This window comes from Sylvia atricapilla, chromosome 3 (assembly GCF_009819655.1).
Source record: "Sylvia atricapilla isolate bSylAtr1 chromosome 3, bSylAtr1.pri, whole genome shotgun sequence".
Lineage (NCBI taxonomy): Eukaryota > Metazoa > Chordata > Aves > Passeriformes > Sylviidae > Sylvia > Sylvia atricapilla.
Genome location: NC_089142.1, coordinates 102,984,046 through 102,996,975, shown reverse-complemented (window position 1 = coordinate 102,996,975; position 12,930 = coordinate 102,984,046). Strand labels below are relative to the sequence as shown.

The 12,930-nt window shown below is 47.1% G+C and overlaps 1 protein-coding gene across 4 annotated transcripts in view; it reads left to right on the top strand.

The window, feature by feature from the left end:
- Positions 1-12,930, top strand: part of SERTAD2 (SERTA domain containing 2) — a 78,806-nt gene that overhangs the window by 47,439 nt on the left and 18,437 nt on the right. The window contains exon 2 of one of the 4 annotated variants that reach the window (XM_066316473.1): positions 8,960-9,117. The exons of 1 other annotated variant lie outside the window; for it this stretch is intronic. The gene's annotated coding sequence lies outside the window, so the exon portion shown is untranslated. Of the gene's footprint in view, positions 1-8,959; positions 9,118-9,586; positions 9,911-11,550; positions 12,449-12,930 lie in introns of those variants that run through there. 2 more of the 4 variants (XM_066316472.1, XM_066316475.1) reach the window with 2 other exon arrangements.

The window sequence follows — 12,930 nt, the reverse complement described above, 5'->3', positions numbered from 1 at the left end:
GCATGTACCCATGAATACACAGTACACACACATGCACACTGAGCCAGTTCACATATTCCAGAGACAAAAATCCAGCCTGGAACTGTAACCCTGGTTCTTGCAGCTGTATAATTCAAACATTCTATTTCTAGAATGGAAATTGGTTTTGCAGTTCAGTTGCAGTGTGACAGGGCCACATCAGGTGATTTGATGGAGAGATGCTGGGATCAGCTGGCCACTAAAATCTGCTAGATCTGTGTTTGTGTTCCAGAAGATACTTGCCACAAGTGATAGCAACATTCCTAAAGAAGCTCTCCCACCTCCTGCAGAGACCTATCCATAGCAGCCATCTTAAAATTCCCCCCCTGGCACACTAAACCCCTACCTTTTCAAAGCCAGATGGAATCAACCAGTGTGTCCTTTAAGGGATTTTGGCTGTGCATTTTTGAACGCTGTGCTCAGTGCCTGTGCTCAGTCATTGGCCTGTTATGTGTGATGTGTCGCGTGATTTAAAAGCTGACAATTCTAGACACTAGCCTGAGTTTTTAATAAGTGGCTAGAGATGTGTGGTTTCTCCTCTATCCCCCTCCCACAGACCAGGTGCTTTGTACTTTCTGAACATGCAGTGGTTTTTTGAACGTTGTGAAGGATGTGAAGTGCAGCTGAGAACACAACAGTGCACCTCACCCTGCCAAAAAAAAAAAAAAAAAAGGGAAAGAAGATAAAACCCCCACCATCAGTAGCTTTTTAAAATCCTGGTCATCATGTGGCATTCCTAGAATGTCCATACATATACACTAAATGAAAGAGGGAAAATTGGAATAGCTAGTGATTTTCTGACTCTTAACATGACTTTTTTGGGAGGAAGGCAAGGAAGGGATCCGTACTTGCGGCAAATTAAAAATAAGTTTTAATTACTTAGAGTAAGAACATGTTCTGGAAAGTAAAGATTTTAGACTTAATGTGCATGGAACAAAAGGCCGTTGTGAGCTCTGTACGAGAGTTGCTGCGAGTTTGTATTCTGCCCTTTTTTTTCTGTGGGAGTTATTTCCTGTTGTTGACTAGAGTGCTTTATTTAGAACCACCTAGCTACTGAATGACGGCTCGCTTGCAAGAAGAAAAAGTGTGATTAAAACTTGCTAAGGCTTATTCCAAGATCTCCCCACTTCCATTTATTTAAGGGGAATCTTCACGAAATGAAAGAAAATGAAGTTCAAAACGACAAATGCGTTTCCTTCTCGTTATTGTGTCCACATCAGCTCTGGCAGCTAGCAAAAAGATCTTGGGAGGCTGAGGTCTTTCATCTGAACATCTCATGGAGAATAATGTTTCTCTAACAGAGGTAGTTTGGTTTAGGTTGTTCTGGTTTTAAAACAGAAGCCAACCTCATAAATACCAGGCCTCCCTTTTTTCTGGCAGGAGTAATGCACTGCTGTTCTTGGGTGCAGCTCTTTCTATGAACCCCACAACTCAAGTAAGGAGCAGGCACTTGCGCTTTCCCAGCTGCTCAGAGAATGAAAAGTTTCCTTTGAAGAGCAATGCCAGCAAAAAGAAGTTTCTGTATGCTGAACTTCCTGGCAATAGTATTTGGGCATGTGTGTGGAGTCAAATTCTCTGCACTTTGTCATCTGCCTAACTTCTTTTGCTCTTGTGGCAGGGGCTGAACATCCAGCAAGAGTATAGTAAAGTTAGCAGAAAAAAAGAAAAATATTTAACATGAACGTTAACTCTACTGTAGGTAGTAGGTAAGCAAGCAGAGTAATTGGGGTCTATTATGACTTTTTTGCTTAGCAGGAAACACACTAGGAATTGTCCCCTGGGTGTGGATGACTGGAAAATGCACTGAGGCATGAGTGATAGGTGGACAATCATCCCTCCTTGGCTTGGCCCTTTACTGTCAGTCTCTGGCAGAGGGGGCTGGCTGCTCTGGGTGGGCACATTCTCCACTCTGCAGACCGGAATGAATTCAGTAGAAATTGGTTTGTGAGGTTAGACTTCTGCAGGAAAGTAGGTCTCTGCGAAAGAGAGAGGGGGTTTGGAGCCTTCTACCCATCCCACATGTGCTGGGAAAGTTTCTGGCTGGGAGAAGAAGCAGGGAAAGCCTCAGTGATACACCTCATGTTATTTTCTGCTGCTGTTGTCCAGTGGTCAAACAAAGGAAGACCCTGGACTTGATAGCAGCACCAACAATGGGAATGCAGCTCTTCATCCTTGTTTCTTGGTCCACAACTTTCCCTTGACTTGTTCCCCTCTGTGCTCCAATTATGTCTCTGTTTTGTCCCCTGCCAAGGCTAAAATAAAAATAAAAGGGGACAATTATTACTGTTTGAGCAACCTGCTAATGACTGTCACCAGAAAACCACCATAGGCTTTAGGGAGCCGTATGCCACATGCAGCACCTTCTTCCCTACCTCCATGCCATCCCTGCTCAGGACATCTCCTTTTTCTTTTCTTTTTTCCTACTATTCTCTTTTGCACTCCTGCAAATGCCCACACGTGTTATGTCACATGGGTGTGACCAGCCAGAAGAGCTGCCTCTCCCCTCTTCCAGACCCTTGCCACATTTCAAGGACATTAGCACCCCAGAGCCATCGTGGGAGGAAGAAAAGAGACCATGAAGAGGTATGAAAGGAAGAGGAATCTGATGATAAATGGTGGATTTTCAGCTTTTTCCATTGTCCTGTTGGTAGGACCTAAATGCTGGGTGGGTTTGCAGTAATTTAGTGTTTCATCCTTGCTTGGGAATATTAATTAGGTGTAAACCTCTTTTAGCCCTTGGCTAATGGTCACTATAAATAAACAGCTTCCTTTAAAGTGGAAGAACATTTTAAAAAATGGTTCGAGGAGAACCTAAATTAATTTGTGCAGTTCCCTTTTTCTTCAGAAAGATGAAATCCATTTCTGATGGTTACGGGGTGGTTTTAGGTAGAGTTGAGAAATGCAGACATCACCCACAGTCTGTTTACCTGCATATACAGTATGAGCTTCTGCTGACTCTTAGCCGTGCTAGCACTAGGGAATGTAGAAAGACAAAATGAATCATTACCACAGGCATAGTCACTAAAAGCATCTGATGTACTCATTCAGTCTTTTTTTTTTTTTTTTTTTTTTTTTTTTAAGTCTCCTCTTTGCACATAATCTAAGGAGTTACGCTTTTTGTGAAGGGTTAAAACAGAAAGATTTGTGCATTCACTGCATTGACTCAATGAGTTCAGTTCTATATGATCTTCAATTATTTGTAGAGGAACAGAATGGCAGTGGGAGTTAATGCTGCTACATTTGATGCTCTTGTGCTAGGTTTTCTGCCAGCTCCTTTTTAGTTTTTTTGGGTTGGTTTTTTTTTTTTTTTTCCTTCCTCTTCTGACTTTGGCCCCACAGATTCAACTTCTGTTTTATTGGGGTTTGTTGTGTTTGGCTTTTTGCTTTTTTTTTTTTTTTTTTTAAGAAGTGATGTAGGTCACTCACTACTTGCTTAAAATTAGACCCTCAGAAACCTTTGCCTGAAAGGAATACAGATAAACATCGTCTGCACAGAATTTTACACCTGAGACAGTCAGAGAAAGGATTTATCATTGCAAATTTGAATTACTTTGAAAATGCCTCCATCTTGGTAAGCATTCTTTGAATTTAGGGGCTCTAAGAAGCTGCAGAAACTAGTTTTAAACAACAGGCCCAAGCCTCCAAATCTGAGTAGGAGCATTAATGTGCTTTACAGGTTGTATTCCAGCCAGGAAAAGCAGCTATAGGTGAGTGCATTAATTTAGATGTCCTTGTATTAACTGGTGTTTTCGTATAAATAAGGATTGAAATAGCTTGTTGTAGGTTTGGGTTTAGATTTTTGTTTTTCTGGTAATGCATCTGAGCACAAACATGTTTAACTCCTGTGACACGGTTTAAATCCTGCATAACATATGGAGATGCTGTGTAACATCCTACATCCTACAGCACTGTAGCCACAACACCATTTTGATTGTGCCCTCCCAGCCTCAAACTTGTTGTGACTGTTGTACAATGCTTTAATCCAAGAAATCTGGGCAGGAGCATCCACATCTAGAAGCCTCTGGTCACCCCACTGGTGGCCCCGTTTGGTCTTTGGGATCTGAGCAGGGTTGAGCAGTGCTAAACATATTCCAACCTGCCTATGCACCCAGGCCTCCTTCAGGGTTCAAGAATGCTTAGGAAAAGTGTGGGGGCCATCTGTGCTCCAGAAATGTGTGGCTCCACGGAAGCTTTGTAGGAGTAGCTTTGCTTCAGGAAAGGGTTTTTTGTAGTCTGTGCAGGCAGAGCAGTAGAGCTGTTGTCCCCTGGTGAACAAGGAGCAGGTGGTCCCTCAGCACTGGGGACATGGTGGTGACCTTTGTGCTGAAGTGTGTGTGGCTTTGCATGTTTGACAGCCCCACGTTGTTAAGATTTTCAGGCTTGTGTTGGGTTTGTGCTCAAGACTGGTGGGTGGCCCGAAGTCTTCTGGCTTGATTGCAGCGACATCTGTTTACACCAGTGGTTAATTAGGCCTGAAGAATGGCCATCTCTTTATTTCCCCCCACCGTTTCTGTGGGTTTTTCTTGATTAGAAGTATTCTCTCCTCAGCTCTAAAACAGAGGCTTCAGTTTTATCTCCAGATTTTTTTTCTCCCCTCTTGATCCACTGGCCCTGGTATGAGATGAATATCAGGACATCAGCATAGCTTCTCTTCAAAAAACTAACCAAATATTCCAGAAAAGAATGACTTGTGCTTTTGATAGAGGCTGCAGAGTGAGCTTTGAAAGGGAAAGAAAAGCAGCCTGAAATTGTTTAAAACTCAGCTCAGTGCAGAGTACAATCCACTGTGTGACAAGAAGCAGGGTTGGAAAGGGGAGGCTGTTTCAGGAGCCCGTGTGCCGTACAGGCAGTGCCAGTGTGAACAGTCTGGCCTGGGCCAGGAATGAGGCACATCTTGCAGGGGTTGCAGCCTGAATGGGATTTGGAAAGGAACACAGATTTTTATCAAAAGGCAGGAAGATGTGAGGAGCTGTACAGCAACGGTAGGCAGCTCAGACCTCTGTCAAAGGACAGTGTTTCAGCTGGAGCAAGGATGATGCATACCAACAGTCTCCAGAGGACTGGGAGTGCACAGGGAATTACAGAGGGAGGGAGTCATCTCCGTGCATGAGGAATGCAGCAAAACCTCCTCTGACTAAGCCAGCTAATGCACACTGCTTTTTTTTTTTCTTTCCTGATAATCCTGTTCCATAATATTTCCTTAATAATTTAGTACGTGAAGAGTAGCCCTTCTGAAAAGCATCTAAGTCACCAATCTAGATGAAACCTTGCTACCTCTGTCCTTCACACACACTGCGGGTTTTTATTTGGGATGGCTATTTGAGAGTATCCTGAAGTTAAGGGTTGAAGGGTTTTTTCCTTAATTACTTAACAAATTTACCATGTGGCACAACCTTTGGTAGTGCCAAGCAATAGCTTCCTATTACTAGACTGAACAGGCCTGATCCTGTGTTACCAAAGCCAAAAGCAGTATTTGGGAACCAACCTTGTCATCAAAATCTGTAGGAAGCTCAGAATAACTATACAAAAGGGGTTAGTTGCACTCAGAATATTGATTCATGAGCTCCCTCGTTTTTTGCATTGCTGTTCATTTTACCCAAAGAAGATCAACTGCCCAACTGGACATATAATATATGGTACTGCATTACAACTGAGGCTGCATTTGGTCATACTCATTAATTAAACTGATTTCTCCTGTAGGTTGTTTTTTTTTTTTTTCCTAGAGAACTAACTGAGAATGATAATTAAGCATATTATGCATTCTAGGGAATGGTGTTTCTCCTACTGCCACAAAAACATTAAAGGAGAAAAATCTGAACTAAAGCAGAAAATGAAGGGGGAGAAAAAACAGCTAAAACTGGAGTGAGAAAGGGAGGAGCATTCCTTCCTTTGGTTTTTACTAATTCCTATGCCTTGGGACACATGGGACAGCCTTGTTAGAGTGGAAGAGTTGCAGCACAAACCAACAGAAAAAGAAGAAAAAGCCATTGAAATCCCAAGGAAAGCAGCCCAGCTCCCACGTGCAACTCCCTGCTCATGTACAGGTGTAGACTGCAGTAACGCAGCAGCCCAGTTTTTTACTGAAGAACTTGTTTTTATTTGTGGCTGAGCCTCACACGAGAAGGGCTCTACTCTGGGAGGTCAGAGCCTGAACAGAGATGGCACGAGGTGTGAGCAGTGTTTAATCGTGCCTTTGCTTGCAGTATGCTCTCTCCTTACCCAGGAGAGCCTTGCTGCTCGAGTGGAACGAGCAGCTCTGGCAGTAGGCAGGCTCTTTGTTTAGCTTTTCCCAAGTTACCAGTGCTGAGGGGGTCTTTATTTGCAAAAAGCTGTCTGCTCTGGGGGCAGTATTAGGTGTTTGCCTGCCAGCTCCTGCCAGCACCAAAGCAAAGACATCCAGGCAGAAAATGAAGTTGTGTTGAACAATTACTTGATGAAATCTCGTACTATTCGTATATACTGCAATCAGAAAGGAAAAGGCCAAGGATGCAATTAGAAGCACAGGAAGCAGTTCACTCCCTCTATTTTTAAAAATGCAAGGGATGCCAACATTCCAGCACATCAAACTTTGCAGCTCTTTCCTAATTAGCACACATGTTGATGGGCAGATTACCTGGCAGTCTGTAGTTTTTCTAATGAATTGATCCATGAAGTCCAGTGTCTGTTTCCCTCTTCCCAATCTTTGATTTCTGTTTGTTCATTTATTACCTTGTTAATTTATTTATCTTCGATGCAGGGGTGGTTTTTGAATGATTTTCATGAGACCTGGCCTCAATCAGACAGGCTTTGACCATCCTTGCTCAAAGACAGGGCTGCACTCAGGCTGTGCCTGTAGCCCACATCAGGTCAGTGGTGCTGCAGAAAGACACAGCTCAGCTCCTTCTCTTTTACTGTGTCATCTTCTCATGTGAGCAGCTCAAGGGCCTGTGTCAAGGCTACGACTGCACAACTAAACCTGCGCTGCTGCTGCCTGGGAAGCCCATGCAAGGATGGTTCTGAAATGGGATGAATTTTGAGTGGCTCCTCCTAGTACACACTCAGACTTTTCCCCCCTCCCGCTCCTGCAGGCTCTGGAAACCTCTGCCGACACACTTCCTAGCACAGCATTTTGTGGCTCCCTTGCAGCCTGCTTCTCCCTGCTTACTGACGTGTTCGGGCAAACTGCATTTGGGTCTTCCCTTCTGGTCAGGCTGCTCCAGAGCTGCAGAGCCGAGTTTCTTGGCCAGAAAGGTCTCCCTCCATCAGGTGCGAGGCCATGTGAGGAGCAGTCAGCAGCGGGATTATTCTCCTTGAGTAGCCCAACCTGGTCCCGCCACGCCGGAGCCTGTGCTGTGCACGAAGCACAGGAAGGAGCTCTGTTCATATCGATTCGTATCGTGACCTATGCTCAGCTGGGAGTGCTTCTGAGCGTGGATGCAGGTTGTACTAGCTGCGTTCAGAGGCACAATCTGAGTTACAGCGTGACTATCAACTCCTGCCAAGAAAGACTCGGGAGAGTTACAGTAGGAAACAGAAGGGGCGGTGAGCTTTTTCTGATGCCGGTGTAAAATTGGAGCAACCGAGCGAAGTCAGAAGCGTTTAAAAACTCGAGCGGCACAGGCTGGGGCTTTTTACTGCCGAACGTAACATGGCAAGAGCAGGGCTGTGCATATCGGGCTGGAGCCCAGCTGCTTATTTAGCAAATGTTTGTGGTTCTGCCTCTGGTGCCGGCGATAGCGTGCACACACCCAGGCACGGGGATTGTAAACCTGCCGCGGACTTTGAGCTCCGGAAGGCAGGCGCTGCTCGGCTGGGCGCATCCACGGCGCAATTGCGCAAGGCCCAGATCCCGCTGAGTTACAAATCTGGTGTAAAGGAGAGAGGAATGGGGCCCTGAAATTCAGTGCAAAAAAAAAAAAAAAACCAACAAAAAACCAAACCCCAAACAACCCAGCCAACAATGTGCAAGTTTTACAGATATTCCGCGTGGCTTTTGAGTAGGCAGAAGCCCACTGAGCAGGTGTGGCTCAGACCCTAAAGAAAATGAAGCTTTTCCTTTTATTTAGTGATTGTATTGTGATGGGGGTAATTTCAGGCAGGCAAAAGGACCAAATTTCAGCGCTCTGCTGCTGGAAAGTATCCAGCCAGGGAGATTCTGGTTTTAATGTTTGCCAGCTCCTGGGCAATTCGCAAATCACTCGTCAAAATCTAGTAAACGGTTCGTGAATTGCTCTGCAGATCGGTTTAGGGCAAACTCTGTGCCACAGATACGGATGAGAGAGTTTGGATCTCCGCAAAGGAATGGCTGATAGTAGAGATGGAAAGGGAGAGGTGTGCTGAGGCCTCCAAGCCGGCAAAATAAAACACGTTTTAGATCTGATGCCCTTTCCTTCCTCTTTAGTGAGTTCAGCAGAGTGCTCAAGTGCCAGTCCTGGTGTTCAAACATCAATTCGATGGGACTTTTTCAATTCTAATTTGAAAGATCCATAAAATCAGCACTTAGTCTGCTTTTATTTTGGCAGATTCACTATTTTAATTGTTTGGTGTTGTTTTTCCTTTGTGGATTTTTGTCAGATACAGTTTCCAGGATAAGGAAACCTTTCTTCTAAAAGCATCCTTCTTTTCCTTTCCGGTTTTCTATCTGAAAATGGAACTTAGTTTCTAGCAAGACCATCATCTTGATAGATCACAAATCATTACCGACCGTTTTGAGCATAATGCCTAAACGAGTCGTGGTATTAACGACTAATAATCGCCTTTATATTAGGTCTTAAAGCTTTATTGTCCCGAAGTACAGCCGGTTTAGTGGAACATGAAAGGCCAGAACGATCCGAGATGCCTGCAGGGGCTACAGCCAAAACTGTAAGGTGTTTGAATCGCCTTTAACAGCGCCGGCTGGGATTGCAGCCCCTTCCCAAACACAATCAATTGAGGTGACTGAAAAGAATCATCTTCTTTCCAGATAGCGCCTGGTGCCGAGCGCTTCCCTCCTTCCCCCAAGTCTTCGCGCGCCGGAACATCTCCGTTTGGCCTCATTTTTGTGCTTCGGTGGTACCTGCACAGCCCAAATTAGCAGCGAGGATTCCACGGACGGGGGCCGCCGCCTCCATCGGCTCCCAGGTGAGGTCCTGGGGCGGGGGGCGACCGGCAGCGCTCCGGGCTTTCTCCGCATCTCCCCCTCGCTCCGCTTGGCCGGGCCCGGGGCTTGACCCGGAGGTGCTGCGGGGAGCATTTTGGGTTGTACCGGGACAATCCGGGGCCAGCCCCGCGCGGGGAGCAGGGCTCTCAGAGCCCCGTGTGCCGGCCGGATCCCCGCCACCGGATAGCAGGGATACTTGTCATATTTGCGGTCGGGGAGCGCTGGCACCCGTCTTTGTGCCGGCCCGGCGCTCCCCGGGGAAGCCGCGGGGGCTGCGGGGGCACGGGGCACGCGTGGGCAGCGCGGGGAGCCGGAGCGGGGGAGGAGGAGGAGGAGGAGCAGAGGCAGCAGCAGCAGCCGCGGGGGTTGGGGGGGGGGGGGGGGAGGAAGGCCGGGGCCGAGGCGGAGCTTTGACGCGGGCCGGAGGGTGAGGAGCTCGGCGGAGCCGCCCCTGTCGTCAGTGCTGGCGGCAAGTGCTGGGAGCCGGGGCTGGTGGTGCCTCCTCCTTCTCCTCCTTCCTCTCCTCCTCCTCCATTGTATAATGCTGCGTGATCGCAGCCGCCGGGGCAGAGCGGAGGCTTGAATCCTCACGCCGCCTGCTCCTGCCTCCACCTCCTCCTCCTCTTTTCCTCCTCCTCCTTTCCTCCTCCTCCGCATCCCACCCGGCCCCTCCCCGGAGCGGCGCGGCGAGGAGCGACATATGGAGCTGCTCTAGGGCGAGAGTTTCCGACCTCCCCCTCTCCATGCTTTAGTTCTCAGGTGGAGCTGCATGTGGTGAGTGGGGCTGGGGGGCTGCGGGCCATCGGGGCCGTGGGTGGGGGAAGGGGGCACGGGGTGGCGGCAGTCCCCCGACCCCTCTGCCTTTGCGAGTCATCGGGGCTTGTTTTATCTCTACCTTTAAACTGGTGCCCGGGCAGAAAGAGCCCGAGGCGGGGATCCTCCCCCTCTCCTCCGGGTTGGGGAGGGGAGGGTGGGTTCGCGCTGAGATGAGCAGAGGAGGGAGAGCGGTGGAGCTGACCTTAAAATACGCCCCTTCCCCCGCCGATGCGGGGGGATCCCGAGCCGAAGCAGGTGCTGCGGGTAGCTGGAATACACTTTTCGGTCGAGGTGGCTGTGCCGGCCCCGGTAGTGCGGCCGGCTGTGCTCTCCGGAGCCGGGCTCCCTCGGACGCCAGGGGAGCCGCGCCGCCCCGGTAAGTTCGCGTGTGCGCCGGGGAGCCCCTGGAGCCTGGGGCTGCAGCCTGGCTCCGTTCTCCCACCAAGAGCCGGGGCTTCAGGGAACCCCGGAAAGTGCGTGCCGTAGTGCCGGGAGAGCTAAAAGGGCCTGGGGGAGACTTTCACTGCGCTGTAGCAGAGCTGACATATGGCTGGGCAGGACCCGGCTGGCCCCGCTGCCTGGCCCTTTTCAGGGGTTGGTGTTAGGGCAGGGGATTAGCCTGTCTTTTCCCTGAGCAATAGCGCGCATGGGTCTTCCTTGGGAGCACCGCCAGCACGGAGAGACAGGCGTCTGGGGGGGGTGGATTTTGTGAGTAAGGTGGTTCGTCTTTTGGAAGCCACGGCAAAAAAATGTATATTTATTAGGATTTTCTACGGGCTGCGTGAACGCTTGCGAAATAAAAAATGCTTTTGCGGTGCCACTTTGATTTAGAGCGTTGGCTGCTTTACTCACATCAAGGATCTGGAAAAATAAGTTCTTCTTAAACATGAAAATAGGAGTTCAGTTACCTGCTGTCATTTCTTGCATTTTGTGGAACACAGCTGGAAAACCTAGGACCACTTCAGCTGGAAATCTCTGGATGGTCTTGTGTGCTGTCCAATGGGCCCCTTGGTGGCTGATATAGAGCTGCCGGTGTAAAATAAGGCGAATCTGCCCATTTTATCTCCATCCGGGGTGGGGACCGACAGCTTCTTTACCCGAACTCGAGTGCAGCCCGCCAGGGCTGTTGTGTGTGGCGGCGTGTGCTCAGGCAGATCCAAGGTTCCCGGGAGCAGGGAAATCCAGCCTTTTTCATCCGGTGCCTGGCGCAGTCATCAGGGTGACTCTCGCTGCCGTCAGTGGGTGCTGGATTTGGCCACTTTAGAATTGCTCAAACAACGCTGGAGAGAGGGTTTGGCTGCCCCGAACATCAGTTTTGTGTTTGTGTCTCTCAAATGACTGAACACTTGCTATGTTTGTGAGTTCAGACATCGCTTTCTGCCTCTTTTAATTCTGCTAATTTTAGGCGTGCATCTGCACAAGCGAAGGTTCTTGTGTCTTACGGACTTCTCCCAGGGTACAAAATTGACAGAGGCACCTCAGTTTGCATCTAAAGGGCACAGGAAGCTTTCACATGGTAAAGCAAACTATAAAAATGAATTGTGTTTTCTTTGAAATGATTGCTATAGAAATTAGCCAACTGATTTAGCAGGGTAAATTGAAAGTAGCTCTTTCTGGCTGAAGTTAAAATACATGCATTTTTACATAATCGGATGGTATCTGTGGGCTCTGATTTAACATAATGAACCAGGGGTGGTGGTAGAGATAGGAGGAGGATTAGGAGTTTGTGCTGCTGGACAGGTATCCTTTGATAACCTGTCCTTTGGAATACTCCCATTGTTCGGGCAAGTATTGCAGCATCCAGTGTAACAGCTCTAGATATTCCTCCTCTCGTGACTGAACCTGCTTCCATTTAAGTTGGTAGCAGCAACCACCCACTCCTTTTCTGCAGGAGCTGGATTGGACTGCTAAAGAACGAAGCTAGACTTTGTGCATATTAAAACACTGCTTTGATTTTCGTGTCAAGCTGATTTCTTTTTCTCTGAAGCTGATGGAAAACAAACAAAAAGAAACTTGATAGCCATAGGTTCTTCAGGTTTTGTCTGTAGATGAAGCAGTCTTAAAGAGCATTAAATACATCTGTAGGTGCTGATTTGTTAAGAGTTGCAATTGTGTTCCTTTATACACCTGCTCTTTTTAATGGGAAAGATGAAATAAAGAGTTTCATAGGGGAAATAATAACATAGATATACCAAGTGCTCAAATTGTCTGCCTGAGAGGCATCAAGGACTTTGAGATAATGTCCTAATAGCAAGGAAACACTCAAACTTCATATTCAAAATGTATTTTTTTTGACTTCCATGAACTACAGCAGATTTTATGCGATATCTAGTTTGAAGCATTTTGCCATCATTCACACAAGCTGCTTTTATTTTTTCAATAAATATTTCATTGGGAAAACGTTTTTTATTTCTTTTTTAGGAACTCTGACTTTTTTCACACTGATGTAAAGCACTCCTGGCACAGTTCATCTCTGGCAGTGCTAACACTAGACAGGTGATCCAAAGTATTTGTGACTATTTTTGCTTTTATGTAACATCTTAAAGTGTAATCTGTCAAACAAGGAGAATGCAGTACTTTGAAAATGCGAGTAGTCTTCTGGTGATCTACTTCTTATAAGAGCCAGGTAGCAAGAGAGACACCTCCTTTTAACTCAGCTCTATAGTGTAAATGGCTCACAAGGAGACAGCTCCAGTTGCAGTGGTTCCTTAACATGCACACGAATCAGTGCCAGAAATAGCAGCTTTCAGTTACCAAGTCCAAAGATCAGGAGTGTTTCAAAGGAGAGAGCAAGGTCCAGCTTCAATGTAAGCAGGTTGGCACTAAGCACAGATCTTTAGTCTTGATGAATCTTTTGCTAATTAGTGGTTTGTGGAAGATGAAATTTGCCAATCTGAACACAGCGCTCATTTTCTTCGGGGGTATATAATTGCATGTTTTCTGCCACTTCTTTTGATTTCTAAACTTTCATCATTCAG